The 21837-nt window shown below is 40.9% G+C and overlaps 12 non-coding genes across 12 annotated transcripts; all 12 read left to right on the top strand.

Moving 5' to 3' along the window:
- Window positions 1-684: 684 nt before the first annotated feature.
- trnap-agg (transfer RNA proline (anticodon AGG)) lies at window positions 685-756 on the top strand. The gene has a single exon. It is a non-coding gene; the product is annotated as a tRNA-Pro (tRNA).
- Window positions 757-2177: 1421 nt separating this feature from the next.
- On the top strand, window positions 2178-2249 carry trnap-agg (transfer RNA proline (anticodon AGG)). Its single transcript has one exon. It is a non-coding gene; the product is annotated as a tRNA-Pro (tRNA).
- A 1429-nt stretch (window positions 2250-3678) lies between these two features.
- trnap-agg (transfer RNA proline (anticodon AGG)) lies at window positions 3679-3750 on the top strand. The gene has a single exon. It is a non-coding gene; the product is annotated as a tRNA-Pro (tRNA).
- A 1429-nt stretch (window positions 3751-5179) lies between these two features.
- trnap-agg (transfer RNA proline (anticodon AGG)) lies at window positions 5180-5251 on the top strand. Its single transcript has one exon. It is a non-coding gene; the product is annotated as a tRNA-Pro (tRNA).
- Window positions 5252-6672: 1421 nt separating this feature from the next.
- Window positions 6673-6744, top strand: trnap-agg (transfer RNA proline (anticodon AGG)). The gene has a single exon. It is a non-coding gene; the product is annotated as a tRNA-Pro (tRNA).
- A 1430-nt stretch (window positions 6745-8174) lies between these two features.
- On the top strand, window positions 8175-8246 carry trnap-agg (transfer RNA proline (anticodon AGG)). Its single transcript has one exon. It is a non-coding gene; the product is annotated as a tRNA-Pro (tRNA).
- A 1421-nt stretch (window positions 8247-9667) lies between these two features.
- Window positions 9668-9739, top strand: trnap-agg (transfer RNA proline (anticodon AGG)). Its single transcript has one exon. It is a non-coding gene; the product is annotated as a tRNA-Pro (tRNA).
- Window positions 9740-11169: 1430 nt separating this feature from the next.
- On the top strand, window positions 11170-11241 carry trnap-agg (transfer RNA proline (anticodon AGG)). Its single transcript has one exon. It is a non-coding gene; the product is annotated as a tRNA-Pro (tRNA).
- A 1421-nt stretch (window positions 11242-12662) lies between these two features.
- trnap-agg (transfer RNA proline (anticodon AGG)) lies at window positions 12663-12734 on the top strand. Its single transcript has one exon. It is a non-coding gene; the product is annotated as a tRNA-Pro (tRNA).
- A 1430-nt stretch (window positions 12735-14164) lies between these two features.
- trnap-agg (transfer RNA proline (anticodon AGG)) lies at window positions 14165-14236 on the top strand. Its single transcript has one exon. It is a non-coding gene; the product is annotated as a tRNA-Pro (tRNA).
- Window positions 14237-15657: 1421 nt separating this feature from the next.
- Window positions 15658-15729, top strand: trnap-agg (transfer RNA proline (anticodon AGG)). The gene has a single exon. It is a non-coding gene; the product is annotated as a tRNA-Pro (tRNA).
- Window positions 15730-17149: 1420 nt separating this feature from the next.
- trnap-ugg (transfer RNA proline (anticodon UGG)) lies at window positions 17150-17221 on the top strand. Its single transcript has one exon. It is a non-coding gene; the product is annotated as a tRNA-Pro (tRNA).
- Window positions 17222-21837: the final 4616 nt, after the last annotated feature.

A 21837-nucleotide genomic window follows, 5' to 3' on the forward strand; every position in this document is an offset into this window, starting at 1 on the left:
GCAACTCTCTTTTTCACTCAAGTTGTTAATTAAGAGTGCTGATAACAATTGCAAACATGTCGTGTCTTACTTTGTTGTTTGGAGCTGTAGCAGTTTGCTGTCCCCTAACTCAACATGAGTGAATACACTGAACAACCCCAACGTTAAAACCACTGACAGTTAAGTGAACAACTCTTCTTCTTTTTTACAATGCAATTTTTAGCTGGACAAACCGTTATGCCAGCTTTTACTTGGATTTTTCGTTGACCCTCCACAAGTTTACACTCACAGCTGGGATTTGCAGTGTTACAGATTCATTTACACACATACTTTTGGCAACTAATCTCCACTTTAGAATAGGAGATTAGAGAACTTTGAAATAAAAAAGACGGAAGCCACGCTGACAATGAGTGAGCTGAAGTGAAAGTTCTAGGATGTCTCTATTCGAAGATCGAACGTACAGAGGGTATCTTTTTGTACTCTGTGGTGCGGGCGCTCTTGTGATGGCTGTGACGGCTCTTGGAACCTGTTCTGTCTTAAAGTTGGTCTTGTTGATAAAATATGACGTGAGTTTAGGTGGTGGTGAGTTGGTGGAACCTGGCGGATGAGTCAAAGAAGAAAGAAATCCATCACAAATTCCCAGGATTCTGTGGCCGTTTTAGCTGTCCACGCGCTCTCTCATCAAAGGCAAACACAGCAAATTTCGGCTCGTTGGTCTAGGGGTATGATTCTCGCTTAGGGTGCGAGAGGTCCCGGGTTCAAATCCCGGACGAGCCCTTCCCAGCTTTATTGACCTTGTATCTCTGCTTTACTGCGAAGAAGAAGGATTGAATGAACAATTACTAGTATGACAACACCCACAAATGCACTTGGTATCAAAGGACAATACAACTCAAAGCTCCCCCACTCATTCCTAAGTTGCCTCAAGTCCTTCTTAAATTAAGTTCTTATGTGGAACTTGATTGACAGATCCAGAAGTCAATACCAGTATCACTTGAGCACACACTCTGCAGTCTCGTCTCAGGCAGTTTTGGTATGTTTTCTTTAAATCAAGACAGAAACGCTTTGTATTCATAAGCGCATGGAAAATAATTGAATTCTCAGATTTTTAAACATAAAGGAGGAAACTGAAATATAGATCTGTAAGGGAATAGAAGACCAGCATGGACATGGGGCTTTTCAAAACATGGATTGATTACACCTAGCTTAGACCCTGTAGTACATAGCAAATTGACAGAGACGCACTGAGATGCTCAAGTGCAGAAGTGACGATAGGAGCTAGTACATCAACCCACAGTCTAATTAGGATGCAATCCAAATCACATGATGATTGTTTAGGATACCCAATTGCTGACATGAACTCAGGAAGATCAATGGCAGAAAAATGGAGATGTGGAACCTGTTCTGTCTTAAAGTTGGTCTTGTTGACAAAATATGACGTGAGTTTAGGTGGTGGTGAAACCTATGATAAATGCTTGATGGGTGACTTTGGGTTGCTTCTTTGATCACAAATGCGTCTCTCTTTGTTCACTCAACTTGTTAATTAAGAGTGCTGATAACAATTGCAAACATGTTGTGTCTTACTTTGTTGTTTGGAGCTGTAGCAGTTTGCTGTCCCCTAACTCAACATGAGTGAATACACTGAACAACCCCAACGTTAAAACCACTGACAGTTAAGTGAACAACTCTTCTTCTTTTTTACAATGCAATTTTTAGCTGGACAAACCGTTATGCCAGCTTTTACTTGGATTTTTCGTTGACCCTCCACAAGTTTACACTCACAGCTGGGATTTGCAGTGTTACAGATTCATTTACACACATACTTTTGGCAACTAATCTCCACTTTAGAATAAGAGATTAGAGAACTTTGAAATAAAAAAGACGGAAGCCACGCTGACAATGAGTGAGCTGAAGTGAAAGTTCTAGGATGTCTCTATTCGAAGATCGAACGTACAGAGGGTATCTTTTTGTACTCTGTGGTGCGGGCGCTCTTGTGATGGCTGTGACGGCTCTTGGAACCTGTTCTGTCTTAAAGTTGGTCTTGTTGATAAAATATGACGTGAGTTTAGGTGGTGGTGAGTTGGTGGAACCTGGCGGATGAGTCAAAGAAGAAAGAAATCCATCACAAATTCCCAGGATTCTGTGGCCGTTTTAGCTGTCCACGCGCTCTCTCATCAAAGGCAAACACAGCAAATTTCGGCTCGTTGGTCTAGGGGTATGATTCTCGCTTAGGGTGCGAGAGGTCCCTGGTTCAAATCCCGGACGAGCCCTTCCCAGCTTTATTGACCTTGTATCTCTGCTTTACTGTGAAGAAGAAGGATTGAATGAACAATTACTAGTATGACAACAGCCACAAATGCACTTGGTATCAAAGGACAATACAACTCAAAGCTCCCCCACTCATTCCTAAGTTGCCTCAAGTCCTTCTTAAATTAAGTTCTTATGTGGAATTTGATTGACAGATCCAGAAGTCAATACCAGTATCTTGTAAGCACACACTCTGCAGTCTCGTCTCAGGCAGTTTTGGTATGTGTTCTTTAAATCAAGACAGAAACGCTTTGTATTCATATGCGCATGGAAAATAATTGAATTCTGAGATTTTCCAGATTTTTAAAAATAAAGGAGGAAACTGAAATATAGATCTGTAAGGGAATAGAAGACCAGCATGGACATGGGGCTTTTCAAAACATGGATTGATTACACCTAGCTTAGACCCTGTAGTACATAGCAAATTGAAAGAGACGCACTGAGATGCTCAAGTGCAGAAGTGACGATAGGAGCTAGTACAGCAACCCACAGTCTAATTAGGATGCAATCCAAATCACATGATGATTGTTTAGGATACCCAATTGCTGACATGAACTCAGGAAGATCAATGGCAGAAAAATGGAGATGTGGAACCTGTTCTGTCTTAAAGTTGGTCTTGTTGACAAAATATGACGTGAGTTTAGGTGGTGGTGAAACCTATGATAAATGCTTGATGGGTGACTTTGGGTTGCTTCTTTGATCACAAATGCAACTCTCTTGTTCACTCAAGTTGTTAATTAAGAGTGCTGATAACAATTGCAAACATGTCGTGTCTTACTTTGTTGTTTGGAGCTGTAGCAGTTTGCTGTCCCCTAACTCAACATGAGTGAATACACTGAACAACCCCAACGTTAAAACCACTGACAGTTAAGTGAACAACTCTTCTTCTTTTTTACAATGCAATTTTTAGCTGGACAAACCGTTATGCCAGCTTTTACTTGGATTTTTCGTTGACCCTCCACAAGTTTACACTCACAGCTGGGATTTGCAGTGTTACAGATTCATTTACACACATACTTTTGGCAACTAATCTCCACTTTAGAATAGGAGATTAGAGAACTTTGAAATAAAAAAGACGGAAGCCACGCTGACAATGAGTGAGCTGAAGTGAAAGTTCTAGGATGTCTCTATTCGAAGATCGAACGTACAGAGGGTATCTTTTTGTACTCTGTGGTGCGGGCGCTCTTGTGATGGCTGTGACGGCTCTTGGAACCTGTTCTGTCTTAAAGTTGGTCTTGTTGATAAAATATGACGTGAGTTTAGGTGGTGGTGAGTTGGTGGAACCTGGCGGATGAGTCAAAGAAGAAAGAAATCCATCACAAATTCCCAGGATTCTGTGGCCGTTTTAGCTGTCCACGCGCTCTCTCATCAAAGGCAAACACAGCAAATTTCGGCTCGTTGGTCTAGGGGTATGATTCTCGCTTAGGGTGCGAGAGGTCCCGGGTTCAAATCCCGGACGAGCCCTTCCCAGCTTTATTGACCTTGTATCTCTGCTTTACTGTGAAGAAGAAGGATTGAATGAACAATTACTAGTATGACAACACCCACAAATGCACTTGGTATCAAAGGACAATACAACTCAAAGCTCCCCCACTCATTCCTAAGTTGCCTCAAGTCCTTCTTAAATTAAGTTCTTATGTGGAACTTGATTGACAGATCCAGAAGTCAATACCAGTATCTTGTAAGCACACACTCTGCAGTCTCGTCTCAGGCAGTTTTGGTATGTGTTCTTTAAATCAAGACAGAAACGCTTTGTATTCATATGCGCATGGAAAATAATTGAATTCTGAGATTTTCCAGATTTTTAAAAATAAAGGAGGAAACTGAAATATAGATCTGTAAGGGAATAGAAGACCAGCATGGACATGGGGCTTTTCAAAACATGGATTGATTACACCTAGCTTAGACCCTGTAGTACATAGCAAATTGAAAGAGACGCACTGAGATGCTCAAGTGCAGAAGTGACGATAGGAGCTAGTACAGCAACCCACAGTCTAATTAGGATGCAATCCAAATCACATGATGATTGTTTAGGATACCCAATTGCTGACATGAACTCAGGAAGATCAATGGCAGAAAAATGGAGATGTGGAACCTGTTCTGTCTTAAAGTTGGTCTTGTTGACAAAATATGACGTGAGTTTAGGTGGTGGTGAAACCTATGATAAATGCTTGATGGGTGACTTTGGGTTGCTTCTTTGATCCCAAATGCAACTCTCTTTTTCACTCAAGTTGTTAATTAAGAGTGCTGATAACAATTGCAAACATGTCGTGTCTTACTTTGTTGTTTGGAGCTGTAGCAGTTTGCTGTCCCCTAACTCAACATGAGTGAATACACTGAACAACCCCAACGTTAAAACCACTGACAGTTAAGTGAACAACTCTTCTTCTTTTTTACAATGCAATTTTTAGCTGGACAAACCGTTATGCCAGCTTTTACTTGGATTTTTCGTTGACCCTCCACAAGTTTACACTCACAGCTGGGATTTGCAGTGTTACAGATTCATTTACACACATACTTTTGGCAACTAATCTCCACTTTAGAATAGGAGATTAGAGAACTTTGAAATAAAAAAGACGGAAGCCACGCTGACAATGAGTGAGCTGAAGTGAAAGTTCTAGGATGTCTCTATTCGAAGATCGAACGTACAGAGGGTATCTTTTTGTACTCTGTGGTGCGGGCGCTCTTGTGATGGCTGTGACGGCTCTTGGAACCTGTTCTGTCTTAAAGTTGGTCTTGTTGATAAAATATGACGTGAGTTTAGGTGGTGGTGAGTTGGTGGAACCTGGCGGATGAGTCAAAGAAGAAAGAAATCCATCACAAATTCCCAGGATTCTGTGGCCGTTTTAGCTGTCCACGCGCTCTCTCATCAAAGGCAAACACAGCAAATTTCGGCTCGTTGGTCTAGGGGTATGATTCTCGCTTAGGGTGCGAGAGGTCCCGGGTTCAAATCCCGGACGAGCCCTTCCCAGCTTTATTGACCTTGTATCTCTGCTTTACTGCGAAGAAGAAGGATTGAATGAACAATTACTAGTATGACAACACCCACAAATGCACTTGGTATCAAAGGACAATACAACTCAAAGCTCCCCCACTCATTCCTAAGTTGCCTCAAGTCCTTCTTAAATTAAGTTCTTATGTGGAACTTGATTGACAGATCCAGAAGTCAATACCAGTATCACTTGAGCACACACTCTGCAGTCTCGTCTCAGGCAGTTTTGGTATGTTTTCTTTAAATCAAGACAGAAACGCTTTGTATTCATAAGCGCATGGAAAATAATTGAATTCTCAGATTTTTAAACATAAAGGAGGAAACTGAAATATAGATCTGTAAGGGAATAGAAGACCAGCATGGACATGGGGCTTTTCAAAACATGGATTGATTACACCTAGCTTAGACCCTGTAGTACATAGCAAATTGACAGAGACGCACTGAGATGCTCAAGTGCAGAAGTGACGATAGGAGCTAGTACATCAACCCACAGTCTAATTAGGATGCAATCCAAATCACATGATGATTGTTTAGGATACCCAATTGCTGACATGAACTCAGGAAGATCAATGGCAGAAAAATGGAGATGTGGAACCTGTTCTGTCTTAAAGTTGGTCTTGTTGACAAAATATGACGTGAGTTTAGGTGGTGGTGAAACCTATGATAAATGCTTGATGGGTGACTTTGGGTTGCTTCTTTGATCACAAATGCGTCTCTCTTTGTTCACTCAACTTGTTAATTAAGAGTGCTGATAACAATTGCAAACATGTTGTGTCTTACTTTGTTGTTTGGAGCTGTAGCAGTTTGCTGTCCCCTAACTCAACATGAGTGAATACACTGAACAACCCCAACGTTAAAACCACTGACAGTTAAGTGAACAACTCTTCTTCTTTTTTACAATGCAATTTTTAGCTGGACAAACCGTTATGCCAGCTTTTACTTGGATTTTTCGTTGACCCTCCACAAGTTTACACTCACAGCTGGGATTTGCAGTGTTACAGATTCATTTACACACATACTTTTGGCAACTAATCTCCACTTTAGAATAAGAGATTAGAGAACTTTGAAATAAAAAAGACGGAAGCCACGCTGACAATGAGTGAGCTGAAGTGAAAGTTCTAGGATGTCTCTATTCGAAGATCGAACGTACAGAGGGTATCTTTTTGTACTCTGTGGTGCGGGCGCTCTTGTGATGGCTGTGACGGCTCTTGGAACCTGTTCTGTCTTAAAGTTGGTCTTGTTGATAAAATATGACGTGAGTTTAGGTGGTGGTGAGTTGGTGGAACCTGGCGGATGAGTCAAAGAAGAAAGAAATCCATCACAAATTCCCAGGATTCTGTGGCCGTTTTAGCTGTCCACGCGCTCTCTCATCAAAGGCAAACACAGCAAATTTCGGCTCGTTGGTCTAGGGGTATGATTCTCGCTTAGGGTGCGAGAGGTCCCTGGTTCAAATCCCGGACGAGCCCTTCCCAGCTTTATTGACCTTGTATCTCTGCTTTACTGTGAAGAAGAAGGATTGAATGAACAATTACTAGTATGACAACAGCCACAAATGCACTTGGTATCAAAGGACAATACAACTCAAAGCTCCCCCACTCATTCCTAAGTTGCCTCAAGTCCTTCTTAAATTAAGTTCTTATGTGGAACTTGATTGACAGATCCAGAAGTCAATACCAGTATCTTGTAAGCACACACTCTGCAGTCTCGTCTCAGGCAGTTTTGGTATGTGTTCTTTAAATCAAGACAGAAACGCTTTGTATTCATATGCGCATGGAAAATAATTGAATTCTGAGATTTTCCAGATTTTTAAAAATAAAGGAGGAAACTGAAATATAGATCTGTAAGGGAATAGAAGACCAGCATGGACATGGGGCTTTTCAAAACATGGATTGATTACACCTAGCTTAGACCCTGTAGTACATAGCAAATTGAAAGAGACGCACTGAGATGCTCAAGTGCAGAAGTGACGATAGGAGCTAGTACAGCAACCCACAGTCTAATTAGGATGCAATCCAAATCACATGATGATTGTTTAGGATACCCAATTGCTGACATGAACTCAGGAAGATCAATGGCAGAAAAATGGAGATGTGGAACCTGTTCTGTCTTAAAGTTGGTCTTGTTGACAAAATATGACGTGAGTTTAGGTGGTGGTGAAACCTATGATAAATGCTTGATGGGTGACTTTGGGTTGCTTCTTTGATCACAAATGCGTCTCTCTTTGTTCACTCAACTTGTTAATTAAGAGTGCTGATAACAATTGCAAACATGTTGTGTCTTACTTTGTTGTTTGGAGCTGTAGCAGTTTGCTGTCCCCTAACTCAACATGAGTGAATACACTGAACAACCCCAACGTTAAAACCACTGACAGTTAAGTGAACAACTCTTCTTCTTTTTTACAATGCAATTTTTAGCTGGACAAACCGTTATGCCAGCTTTTACTTGGATTTTTCGTTGACCCTCCACAAGTTTACACTCACAGCTGGGATTTGCAGTGTTACAGATTCATTTACACACATACTTTTGGCAACTAATCTCCACTTTAGAATAGGAGATTAGAGAACTTTGAAATAAAAAAGACGGAAGCCACGCTGACAATGAGTGAGCTGAAGTGAAAGTTCTAGGATGTCTCTATTCGAAGATCGAACGTACAGAGGGTATCTTTTTGTACTCTGTGGTGCGGGCGCTCTTGTGATGGCTGTGACGGCTCTTGGAACCTGTTCTGTCTTAAAGTTGGTCTTGTTGATAAAATATGACGTGAGTTTAGGTGGTGGTGAGTTGGTGGAACCTGGCGGATGAGTCAAAGAAGAAAGAAATCCATCACAAATTCCCAGGATTCTGTGGCCGTTTTAGCTGTCCACGCGCTCTCTCATCAAAGGCAAACACAGCAAATTTCGGCTCGTTGGTCTAGGGGTATGATTCTCGCTTAGGGTGCGAGAGGTCCCGGGTTCAAATCCCGGACGAGCCCTTCCCAGCTTTATTGACCTTGTATCTCTGCTTTACTGTGAAGAAGAAGGATTGAATGAACAATTACTAGTATGACAACACCCACAAATGCACTTGGTATCAAAGGACAATACAACTCAAAGCTCCCCCACTCATTCCTAAGTTGCCTCAAGTCCTTCTTAAATTAAGTTCTTATGTGGAACTTGATTGACAGATCCAGAAGTCAATACCAGTATCACTTGAGCACACACTCTGCAGTCTCGTCTCAGGCAGTTTTGGTATGTTTTCTTTAAATCAAGACAGAAACGCTTTGTATTCATAAGCGCATGGAAAATAATTGAATTCTCAGATTTTTAAACATAAAGGAGGAAACTGAAATATAGATCTGTAAGGGAATAGAAGACCAGCATGGACATGGGGCTTTTCAAAACATGGATTGATTACACCTAGCTTAGACCCTGTAGTACATAGCAAATTGAAAGAGACGCACTGAGATGCTCAAGTGCAGAAGTGACGATAGGAGCTAGTACAGCAACCCACAGTCTAATTAGGATGCAATCCAAATCACATGATGATTGTTTAGGATACCCAATTGCTGACATGAACTCAGGAAGATCAATGGCAGAAAAATGGAGATGTGGAACCTGTTCTGTCTTAAAGTTGGTCTTGTTGACAAAATATGACGTGAGTTTAGGTGGTGGTGAAACCTATGATAAATGCTTGATGGGTGACTTTGGGTTGCTTCTTTGATCACAAATGCGTCTCTCTTTGTTCACTCAACTTGTTAATTAAGAGTGCTGATAACAATTGCAAACATGTTGTGTCTTACTTTGTTGTTTGGAGCTGTAGCAGTTTGCTGTCCCCTAACTCAACATGAGTGAATACACTGAACAACCCCAACGTTAAAACCACTGACAGTTAAGTGAACAACTCTTCTTCTTTTTTACAATGCAATTTTTAGCTGGACAAACCGTTATGCCAGCTTTTACTTGGATTTTTCGTTGACCCTCCACAAGTTTACACTCACAGCTGGGATTTGCAGTGTTACAGATTCATTTACACACATACTTTTGGCAACTAATCTCCACTTTAGAATAGGAGATTAGAGAACTTTGAAATAAAAAAGACGGAAGCCACGCTGACAATGAGTGAGCTGAAGTGAAAGTTCTAGGATGTCTCTATTCGAAGATCGAACGTACAGAGGGTATCTTTTTGTACTCTGTGGTGCGGGCGCTCTTGTGATGGCTGTGACGGCTCTTGGAACCTGTTCTGTCTTAAAGTTGGTCTTGTTGATAAAATATGACGTGAGTTTAGGTGGTGGTGAGTTGGTGGAACCTGGCGGATGAGTCAAAGAAGAAAGAAATCCATCACAAATTCCCAGGATTCTGTGGCCGTTTTAGCTGTCCACGCGCTCTCTCATCAAAGGCAAACACAGCAAATTTCGGCTCGTTGGTCTAGGGGTATGATTCTCGCTTAGGGTGCGAGAGGTCCCGGGTTCAAATCCCGGACGAGCCCTTCCCAGCTTTATTGACCTTGTATCTCTGCTTTACTGTGAAGAAGAAGGATTGAATGAACAATTACTAGTATGACAACAGCCACAAATGCACTTGGTATCAAAGGACAATACAACTCAAAGCTCCCCCACTCATTCCTAAGTTGCCTCAAGTCCTTCTTAAATTAAGTTCTTATGTGGAACTTGATTGACAGATCCAGAAGTCAATACCAGTATCTTGTAAGCACACACTCTGCAGTCTCGTCTCAGGCAGTTTTGGTATGTGTTCTTTAAATCAAGACAGAAACGCTTTGTATTCATATGCGCATGGAAAATAATTGAATTCTGAGATTTTCCAGATTTTTAAAAATAAAGGAGGAAACTGAAATATAGATCTGTAAGGGAATAGAAGACCAGCATGGACATGGGGCTTTTCAAAACATGGATTGATTACACCTAGCTTAGACCCTGTAGTACATAGCAAATTGAAAGAGACGCACTGAGATGCTCAAGTGCAGAAGTGACGATAGGAGCTAGTACAGCAACCCACAGTCTAATTAGGATGCAATCCAAATCACATGATGATTGTTTAGGATACCCAATTGCTGACATGAACTCAGGAAGATCAATGGCAGAAAAATGGAGATGTGGAACCTGTTCTGTCTTAAAGTTGGTCTTGTTGACAAAATATGACGTGAGTTTAGGTGGTGGTGAAACCTATGATAAATGCTTGATGGGTGACTTTGGGTTGCTTCTTTGATCACAAATGCGTCTCTCTTTGTTCACTCAACTTGTTAATTAAGAGTGCTGATAACAATTGCAAACATGTTGTGTCTTACTTTGTTGTTTGGAGCTGTAGCAGTTTGCTGTCCCCTAACTCAACATGAGTGAATACACTGAACAACCCCAACGTTAAAACCACTGACAGTTAAGTGAACAACTCTTCTTCTTTTTTACAATGCAATTTTTAGCTGGACAAACCGTTATGCCAGCTTTTACTTGGATTTTTCGTTGACCCTCCACAAGTTTACACTCACAGCTGGGATTTGCAGTGTTACAGATTCATTTACACACATACTTTTGGCAACTAATCTCCACTTTAGAATAGGAGATTAGAGAACTTTGAAATAAAAAAGACGGAAGCCACGCTGACAATGAGTGAGCTGAAGTGAAAGTTCTAGGATGTCTCTATTCGAAGATCGAACGTACAGAGGGTATCTTTTTGTACTCTGTGGTGCGGGCGCTCTTGTGATGGCTGTGACGGCTCTTGGAACCTGTTCTGTCTTAAAGTTGGTCTTGTTGATAAAATATGACGTGAGTTTAGGTGGTGGTGAGTTGGTGGAACCTGGCGGATGAGTCAAAGAAGAAAGAAATCCATCACAAATTCCCAGGATTCTGTGGCCGTTTTAGCTGTCCACGCGCTCTCTCATCAAAGGCAAACACAGCAAATTTCGGCTCGTTGGTCTAGGGGTATGATTCTCGCTTAGGGTGCGAGAGGTCCCGGGTTCAAATCCCGGACGAGCCCTTCCCAGCTTTATTGACCTTGTATCTCTGCTTTACTGTGAAGAAGAAGGATTGAATGAACAATTACTAGTATGACAACACCCACAAATGCACTTGGTATCAAAGGACAATACAACTCAAAGCTCCCCCACTCATTCCTAAGTTGCCTCAAGTCCTTCTTAAATTAAGTTCTTATGTGGAACTTGATTGACAGATCCAGAAGTCAATACCAGTATCACTTGAGCACACACTCTGCAGTCTCGTCTCAGGCAGTTTTGGTATGTTTTCTTTAAATCAAGACAGAAACGCTTTGTATTCATAAGCGCATGGAAAATAATTGAATTCTCAGATTTTTAAACATAAAGGAGGAAACTGAAATATAGATCTGTAAGGGAATAGAAGACCAGCATGGACATGGGGCTTTTCAAAACATGGATTGATTACACCTAGCTTAGACCCTGTAGTACATAGCAAATTGAAAGAGACGCACTGAGATGCTCAAGTGCAGAAGTGACGATAGGAGCTAGTACAGCAACCCACAGTCTAATTAGGATGCAATCCAAATCACATGATGATTGTTTAGGATACCCAATTGCTGACATGAACTCAGGAAGATCAATGGCAGAAAAATGGAGATGTGGAACCTGTTCTGTCTTAAAGTTGGTCTTGTTGACAAAATATGACGTGAGTTTAGGTGGTGGTGAAACCTATGATAAATGCTTGATGGGTGACTTTGGGTTGCTTCTTTGATCACAAATGCGTCTCTCTTTGTTCACTCAACTTGTTAATTAAGAGTGCTGATAACAATTGCAAACATGTTGTGTCTTACTTTGTTGTTTGGAGCTGTAGCAGTTTGCTGTCCCCTAACTCAACATGAGTGAATACACTGAACAACCCCAACGTTAAAACCACTGACAGTTAAGTGAACAACTCTTCTTCTTTTTTACAATGCAATTTTTAGCTGGACAAACCGTTATGCCAGCTTTTACTTGGATTTTTCGTTGACCCTCCACAAGTTTACACTCACAGCTGGGATTTGCAGTGTTACAGATTCATTTACACACATACTTTTGGCAACTAATCTCCACTTTAGAATAGGAGATTAGAGAACTTTGAAATAAAAAAGACGGAAGCCACGCTGACAATGAGTGAGCTGAAGTGAAAGTTCTAGGATGTCTCTATTCGAAGATCGAACGTACAGAGGGTATCTTTTTGTACTCTGTGGTGCGGGCGCTCTTGTGATGGCTGTGACGGCTCTTGGAACCTGTTCTGTCTTAAAGTTGGTCTTGTTGATAAAATATGACGTGAGTTTAGGTGGTGGTGAGTTGGTGGAACCTGGCGGATGAGTCAAAGAAGAAAGAAATCCATCACAAATTCCCAGGATTCTGTGGCCGTTTTAGCTGTCCACGCGCTCTCTCATCAAAGGCAAACACAGCAAATTTCGGCTCGTTGGTCTAGGGGTATGATTCTCGCTTAGGGTGCGAGAGGTCCCGGGTTCAAATCCCGGACGAGCCCTTCCCAGCTTTATTGACCTTGTATCTCTGCTTTACTGTGAAGAAGAAGGATTGAATGAACAATTACTAGTATGACAACACCCACAAATGCACTTGGTATCAAAGGACAATACAACTCAAAGCTCCCCCACTCATTCCTAAGTTGCCTCAAGTCCTTCTTAAATTAAGTTCTTATGTGGAACTTGATTGACAGATCCAGAAGTCAATACCAGTATCTTGTAAGCACACACTCTGCAGTCTCGTCTCAGGCAGTTTTGGTATGTGTTCTTTAAATCAAGACAGAAACGCTTTGTATTCATATGCGCATGGAAAATAATTGAATTCTGAGATTTTCCAGATTTTTAAAAATAAAGGAGGAAACTGAAATATAGATCTGTAAGGGAATAGAAGACCAGCATGGACATGGGGCTTTTCAAAACATGGATTGATTACACCTAGCTTAGACCCTGTAGTACATAGCAAATTGAAAGAGACGCACTGAGATGCTCAAGTGCAGAAGTGACGATAGGAGCTAGTACAGCAACCCACAGTCTAATTAGGATGCAATCCAAATCACATGATGATTGTTTAGGATACCCAATTGCTGACATGAACTCAGGAAGATCAATGGCAGAAAAATGGAGATGTGGAACCTGTTCTGTCTTAAAGTTGGTCTTGTTGACAAAATATGACGTGAGTTTAGGTGGTGGTGAAACCTATGATAAATGCTTGATGGGTGACTTTGGGTTGCTTCTTTGATCACAAATGCGTCTCTCTTTGTTCACTCAACTTGTTAATTAAGAGTGCTGATAACAATTGCAAACATGTTGTGTCTTACTTTGTTGTTTGGAGCTGTAGCAGTTTGCTGTCCCCTAACTCAACATGAGTGAATACACTGAACAACCCCAACGTTAAAACCACTGACAGTTAAGTGAACAACTCTTCTTCTTTTTTACAATGCAATTTTTAGCTGGACAAACCGTTATGCCAGCTTTTACTTGGATTTTTCGTTGACCCTCCACAAGTTTACACTCACAGCTGGGATTTGCAGTGTTACAGATTCATTTACACACATACTTTTGGCAACTAATCTCCACTTTAGAATAGGAGATTAGAGAACTTTGAAATAAAAAAGACGGAAGCCACGCTGACAATGAGTGAGCTGAAGTGAAAGTTCTAGGATGTCTCTATTCGAAGATCGAACGTACAGAGGGTATCTTTTTGTACTCTGTGGTGCGGGCGCTCTTGTGATGGCTGTGACGGCTCTTGGAACCTGTTCTGTCTTAAAGTTGGTCTTGTTGATAAAATATGACGTGAGTTTAGGTGGTGGTGAGTTGGTGGAACCTGGCGGATGAGTCAAAGAAGAAAGAAATCCATCACAAATTCCCAGGATTCTGTGGCCGTTTTAGCTGTCCACGCGCTCTCTCATCAAAGGCAAACACAGCAAATTTCGGCTCGTTGGTCTAGGGGTATGATTCTCGCTTAGGGTGCGAGAGGTCCCGGGTTCAAATCCCGGACGAGCCCTTCCCAGCTTTATTGACCTTGTATCTCTGCTTTACTGTGAAGAAGAAGGATTGAATGAACAATTACTAGTATGACAACACCCACAAATGCACTTGGTATCAAAGGACAATACAACTCAAAGCTCCCCCACTCATTCCTAAGTTGCCTCAAGTCCTTCTTAAATTAAGTTCTTATGTGGAACTTGATTGACAGATCCAGAAGTCAATACCAGTATCACTTGAGCACACACTCTGCAGTCTCGTCTCAGGCAGTTTTGGTATGTTTTCTTTAAATCAAGACAGAAACGCTTTGTATTCATAAGCGCATGGAAAATAATTGAATTCTCAGATTTTTAAACATAAAGGAGGAAACTGAAATATAGATCTGTAAGGGAATAGAAGACCAGCATGGACATGGGGCTTTTCAAAACATGGATTGATTACACCTAGCTTAGACCCTGTAGTACATAGCAAATTGAAAGAGACGCACTGAGATGCTCAAGTGCAGAAGTGACGATAGGAGCTAGTACAGCAACCCACAGTCTAATTAGGATGCAATCCAAATCACATGATGATTGTTTAGGATACCCAATTGCTGACATGAACTCAGGAAGATCAATGGCAGAAAAATGGAGATGTGGAACCTGTTCTGTCTTAAAGTTGGTCTTGTTGACAAAATATGACGTGAGTTTAGGTGGTGGTGAAACCTATGATAAATGCTTGATGGGTGACTTTGGGTTGCTTCTTTGATCACAAATGCGTCTCTCTTTGTTCACTCAACTTGTTAATTAAGAGTGCTGATAACAATTGCAAACATGTTGTGTCTTACTTTGTTGTTTGGAGCTGTAGCAGTTTGCTGTCCCCTAACTCAACATGAGTGAATACACTGAACAACCCCAACGTTAAAACCACTGACAGTTAAGTGAACAACTCTTCTTCTTTTTTACAATGCAATTTTTAGCTGGACAAACCGTTATGCCAGCTTTTACTTGGATTTTTCGTTGACCCTCCACAAGTTTACACTCACAGCTGGGATTTGCAGTGTTACAGATTCATTTACACACATACTTTTGGCAACTAATCTCCACTTTAGAATAGGAGATTAGAGAACTTTGAAATAAAAAAGACGGAAGCCACGCTGACAATGAGTGAGCTGAAGTGAAAGTTCTAGGATGTCTCTATTCGAAGATCGAACGTACAGAGGGTATCTTTTTGTACTCTGTGGTGCGGGCGCTCTTGTGATGGCTGTGACGGCTCTTGGAACCTGTTCTGTCTTAAAGTTGGTCTTGTTGATAAAATATGACGTGAGTTTAGGTGGTGGTGAGTTGGTGGAACCTGGCGGATGAGTCAAAGAAGAAAGAAATCCATCACAAATTCCCAGGATTCTGTGGCCGTTTTAGCTGTCCACGCGCTCTCTCATCAAAGGCAAACACAGCAAATTTCGGCTCGTTGGTCTAGGGGTATGATTCTCGCTTAGGGTGCGAGAGGTCCCGGGTTCAAATCCCGGACGAGCCCTTCCCAGCTTTATTGACCTTGTATCTCTGCTTTACTGTGAAGAAGAAGGATTGAATGAACAATTACTAGTATGACAACACCCACAAATGCACTTGGTATCAAAGGACAATACAACTCAAAGCTCCCCCACTCATTCCTAAGTTGCCTCAAGTCCTTCTTAAATTAAGTTCTTATGTGGAACTTGATTGACAGATCCAGAAGTCAATACCAGTATCACTTGAGCACACACTCTGCAGTCTCGTCTCAGGCAGTTTTGGTATGTTTTCTTTAAATCAAGACAGAAACGCTTTGTATTCATAAGCGCATGGAAAATAATTGAATTCTCAGATTTTTAAACATAAAGGAGGAAACTGAAATATAGATCGGTAAGGGAATAGAAGACCAGCATGGACATGGGGCTTTTCAAAACATGGATTGATTACACCTAGCTTAGACCCTGTAGTACATAGCAAATTGACAGAGACGCACTGAGATGCTCAAGTGCAGAAGTGACGATAGGAGCTAGTACATCAACCCACAGTCTAATTAGGATGCAATCCAAATCACATGATGATTGTTTAGGATACCCAATTGCTGACATGAACTCAGGAAGATCAATGGCAGAAAAATGGAGATGTGGAACCTGTTCTGTCTTAAAGTTGGTCTTGTTGACAAAATATGACGTGAGTTTAGGTGGTGGTGAAACCTATGATAAATGCTTGATGGGTGACTTTGGGTTGCTTCTTTGATCCCAAATGCAACTCTCTTGTTCACTCAAGTTGTTAATTAAGAGTGCTGATAACAATTGCAAACATGTCATGTCTTACTTTGTTGTTTGGAGCTGTAGCAGTTTGCTGTCCCCTAACTCAACATGAGTGAATACACTGAACAACCCCAACGTTAAAACCACTGACAGTTAAGTGAACAACTCTTCTTCTTTTTTACAATGCAATTTTTAGCTGGACAAACCGTTATGCCAGCTTTTACTTGGATTTTTCGTTGACCCTCCACAAGTTTACACTCACAGCTGGGATTTGCAGTGTTACAGATTCATTTACACACATACTTTTGGCAACTGATCTCCACTTTAGAATAAGAGATTAGAGAACTTTGAAATAAAAAAGACGAAAGCCACGCTGACAATGAGTGAGCTGAAGTGAAAGTTCTAGGATGTCTCTATTCGAAGATCGAACGTACAGAGGGTATCTTTTTGTACTCTGTGGTGCGGGCGCTCTTGTGATGGCTGTGACGGCTCTTGGAACCTGTTCTGTCTTAAAGTTGGTCTTGTTGATAAAATATGACGTGAGTTTAGGTGGTGGTGAGTTGGTGGAACCTGGCGGATGAGTCAAAGAAGAAAGAAAGCAATCACAAATTCCCAGGATTCTGTGGCCGTTTTAGCTGTCCACGCGCTCTCTCATCAAAGGCAAACACAGCAAATTTCGGCTCGTTGGTCTAGGGGTATGATTCTCGCTTTGGGTGCGAGAGGTCCCGGGTTCAAATCCCGGACGAGCCCTTCCCAGCTTTAATTCAATTCAATTCAATTCAATTTTATTTATATAGCGCCAGATTACAACAATTGTCATCTCAAGGCACTTAAGTAATATAGTCCAATTCAAGCCAATTGGAATTCAATTCATTGTAATCATAATCCAATTAATTCATATAGAGCTAATTAAAAAAATTAATATCCTAGCTAAGGAAACCAACAGATTGCACCGAAATGTGTCTTCAGTCCAATCTCCCGTCCTGAGCGTGCCTGTGGCAACTGTGGAAAGGAACGACTCCCTTTTAACAGGAAGAAACCTCTGGCAGAACCAGACTCAGGAAGGGTGGCCATCCGCCTCGACCAGCTGGGGTTTGAGAAGACAGAAAAGAGGGAAAAGAGGGGGGAAAAACACCATAACGCCATTCAAAGGATATCTGTTGGAACAGGGAAACATAGGTTAATAACCACAATAATGTCACATGTACATAAAATCAATTTTGAAATTAAACAGGGGGAAAAAGAGAGCAAAGTGAGGAAAGGTGTGACAGATGAGGTCCCCCAGCAGTCTAAGCCTATAGCAGCTTAACTATGGGATGTTTCAGGATTACCTGAGCCATCCCTAACTATAAGCTTTATCGAAAAGAAAAGTTTTAAGCCTAATCTTAAAAGTGGAAAGGGTGTCTGCTTCCCGGACATTTACTGGCAGCTTATTCCACAAGAGAGGGGCCTGATAACTGAAGGCTCTACCTCCCATTCTACTTTTAGAAACTCTGGGAACAACAAGTAAACCTGCAGTTTGGGAGCGAAGTGCTCTGTTAGGAAAATATTGTACAATGAGATCTTTAAGATATGATGGAGTTCGGTCAGTAAGAGCTTTATATGTGAGGAGAAGAATCTTAAATTCTATTCTGAATTTAACAGGGAGCCAATGAAGAGAAGCTAAAACTGGAGAAACATGATCTCTCCTGTTAGTTCTCATCAGAACTCTGGCTGCAGCATTTTGGATCAGCTGGAGGCTTTTCAGAGAATATGTGGGACAGCCCAATAATAAGGAATTACAGTAGTCCAATCTTGAAGTAACAAATGCATGAACTAGTTTCTCTGCATCACCTTGAGACAGGATGTTCCTGATTTTGGCAATATTACGAAGGTGAAAGAAGGCAGTCCTAGAAACCAGTTTTATATGTGCGTCAAATGATAAATTCTGGTCAAAAATAACTCCAAGGTTCCTCACTGTAGAACTAGAAGCCAAGGAAATACCATCTAGAGTAACTATATAACTAGACAATTTCTCCCTGAAGCGCTCAGGTCCAAAGAGAACAACTTCAGTTTTGTCTGAATTTAAAAGCAGACAGTTCTGAGTCATCCAGGTCTTTATGTCTTTAAGACAGGCTTGTAGCCTGACCAACCTGTAGGTTTCATCTGGTTTCATAGATAAGTACAGCTGAGTATCATCAGCATAACAATGGAAATTTATGCCATGCTGTCTGATAATGTTACCTAATGGAAGCATGTATAAAGTAAAAAGAATCGGTCCAAGCACAGAACCCTGAGGAACTCCATGACTTACTCCAACGTGTGAGGAAGATTCCTCATTTACAAGAACAAACTGGAATCTATCAGATAAATATGACTTAAACCAGCCTAATGCAGTTCCTTTAATCCCAATAACATGTTCAAGTCTCTGTAACAGAATGCTGTGATCGATCGTATCAAATGCAGCACTGAGATCCAACAGGACAAGCACAGAAACAAGTCCGCTATCAGAAGCTAACAGGAGATCATTGGTAACTTTCACCAGTGCCGTTTCTGTGCTATGATGCACTCTGAATCCTGACTGAAACTCTTCAAACAGATTATTTCTATGTAAATGATCACAAAGTTGAACTGCAACTATTTTTTCAAGAACTTTGGACAAAAAAGGGAGATTGGATATAGGTCGATAATTAGCCAACACTTCTGAATCAAGAGTAGGTTTTTTAAGTAAAGGTTTAATTACAGCAACCTTAAAAGTCTGAGGTACATATCCTATCAACAAAGACCGATTGATCAAATCCAATATGGAAGTGTCAATTAAGGGGAAAACCTCCTTGAACAGTCTGGTTGGGATTGGGTCTAACATACAAGTTGATGGTTTAGAAGAGACTATTGCTGTTGTTAGCTCAGAAAGATCAACTGGACAGAAGCTGTCTAAATACAATTCAGGTTCGAAAGATACTTCTAAAGCTGCTCTACTTGATGATACATCAGTGATAATAATGGGAAGGATTCCATTAATCTTCTCTCTGATAGAAACAATTTTATTGATGAAGAATCTCATGAAATCATCACTGCTGAGAGTTAAAGGAATACATGGCTCAACAGAGCTCGGACTCTTTGTCAGCCTGGCAACAGTGCTGAAAAGAAACCTGGGATTATTCTTATTCTCTTCTATCAATAATGAATAATACGCAGTTCTAGCTTTACGAAGTGCTTTCTTATACGTTATTAAACTATCTTTCCAGACTAATTGAGACTCTTCTAAATTAGAGGAACGCCACTGTCTCTCCAGCTTTCTTGCAGTCTGCTTTAACGCACGCAGCTGTGAATTATACCAAGGAGCCAACCTCTTCTGACTGATTACCTTCCTTTTCAGAGGGGCAACATTGTCCAGTGTTGTACGCATTGAAGCTGTAGTGCTGTCAACAAGAGAGTCAAGTTCTACTGGAGTAAAATTTAGGTAGCCATCCTGTGTCATATCAGCACATGGCAGTGAAGAAAAGGATGATGAAATCAACTCTTTAAATCTGGTTACAGCATTCTCTGACAGACACCTTCTATATGTAGAATTCTTCTCAGAAACCGTGTAGTCAAGTAATGTAAATTCAAAAGTTATTAAAAAATGGTCAGACAAGACAGGGTTATGAGGGAACACTGTTAACTGTTCACTCTCAATGCCATAAGTCAGCACAAGGTCAAGGGTATGATTAAGGCAGTGAGTAGGTCTGTGAACACTTTGAGAAAATCCAATAGAGTCTAATATAGAATTAAAGTTAATATTTAGGCTGTCATTTTCAACATCTACATGAATATTAAAGTCACCCACTACAATGACTTTATCTGTACTCAGCACTAACTGGGATAAAAACTCTGAGAATTCAGACAGAAACTCAGAATAAGGGCCAGGTGGACGATACACAACAACAAACACAAGAGATTTTTGTGATTTCCACTTTGGGTGGGAAAAACTGAGAATCAGAGATTCAAAAGAGCTAAAACTAATCTTGGGTCTAGGACTGATTAGTAACCCTGATCTGAAGATAGCTGCCACTCCTCCTCCTCTACCTGTGGTTCTAGGAACATGAACATTTAAATAGTCAGAGGGAGTTGATTCATTAATGCTAACATGATCCTCCTGCTGCAGCCAGGTTTCTGTAAGACAAAATATATCAATATGATGATCACAAATCAAATCATTCACTAACAGAGACTTCAAAGGGAGAGATCTAATATTCAGCAAACCACATTTAATAGTTTGATGTTTTTGTTCAGTTAAAGTTTTTGTTTTAAATTTTTTTTGCACAAGAGGATTTGCTCCTTTTGTGTTTTTTGATTGAGGGGGGGGCAGCATCAGGTGGGAAGCCGCAGAGAAGTGTGTAAGACTACAACTCTGCATCCTGGTTTATTGACCTTGTATCTCTGCTTTACTGTGAAGAAGAAGGATTGAACGAACAATTACTAGTATGACAACACCCACAAATGCACTTGGTATCAAAGGACAATACAACTCAAAACTCCCCCACTCATTCCTAAGTTGCCTCAAGTCCTTCTTAAATTAAGTTCTTATGTGGAACTTGATTGACAGATCCAGAAGTCAATACCAGTATCTTGTAAGCACACACTCTGCAGTCTCGTCTCAGGCAGTTTTGGTATGTGTTCTTTAAATCAAGACAGAAACGCTTTGTATTCATATGCGCATGGAAAATAATTGAATTCTGAGATTTTCCAGATTTTTAAACATAAAGGAGGAAACTGAAATATAGATCTGTAAGGGAATATAAGACCAACATGGACATGGGGCTTTTCAAAAGAGTAGTAGTACATAGCAAATTGACAGAGACGCACTGAGATGCTCAAGTGCAGAAGTGACGATAGGAGCTAGTACATCAACCCACAGTCTAATTAGGATGCAATCCAAATCACATGATGATTGTTTAGGATACCCAATTGCTGACATGAACTCAGGAAGATCAATGGCAGAAAAATTGAGATGTGGAACCTGTTCTGTCTTAAAGTTGGTCTTGTTGACAAAATATGACGTGAGTTTAGGTGGTGGTGAAACCTATGATAAATGCTTGATGGGTGACTTTGGGTTGCTTCTTTGATCCCAAATGCAACTCTCTTGTTCACTCAAGTTGTTAATTAAGAGTGCTGATAACAATTGCAAACATGTCATGTCTTACTTTGTTGTTTGGAGCTGTAGCAGTTTGCTGTCCCCTAACTCAACATGAGTGAATACACTGAACAACCCCAACGTTAAAACCACTGACAGTTAAGTGAACAACTCTTCTTCTTTTTTACAATGCAATTTTTAGCTGGACAAACCGTTATGCCAGCTTTTACTTGGATTTTTCGTTGACCCTCCACAAGTTTACACTCACAGC

This window comes from Leuresthes tenuis, unplaced genomic scaffold (assembly GCF_036924035.1).
Source record: "Leuresthes tenuis unplaced genomic scaffold, fLeuTen1.0.hap1 SCAF_23, whole genome shotgun sequence".
In the NCBI taxonomy this organism is placed as follows: Eukaryota; Metazoa; Chordata; class Actinopteri; order Atheriniformes; family Atherinopsidae; genus Leuresthes; species Leuresthes tenuis.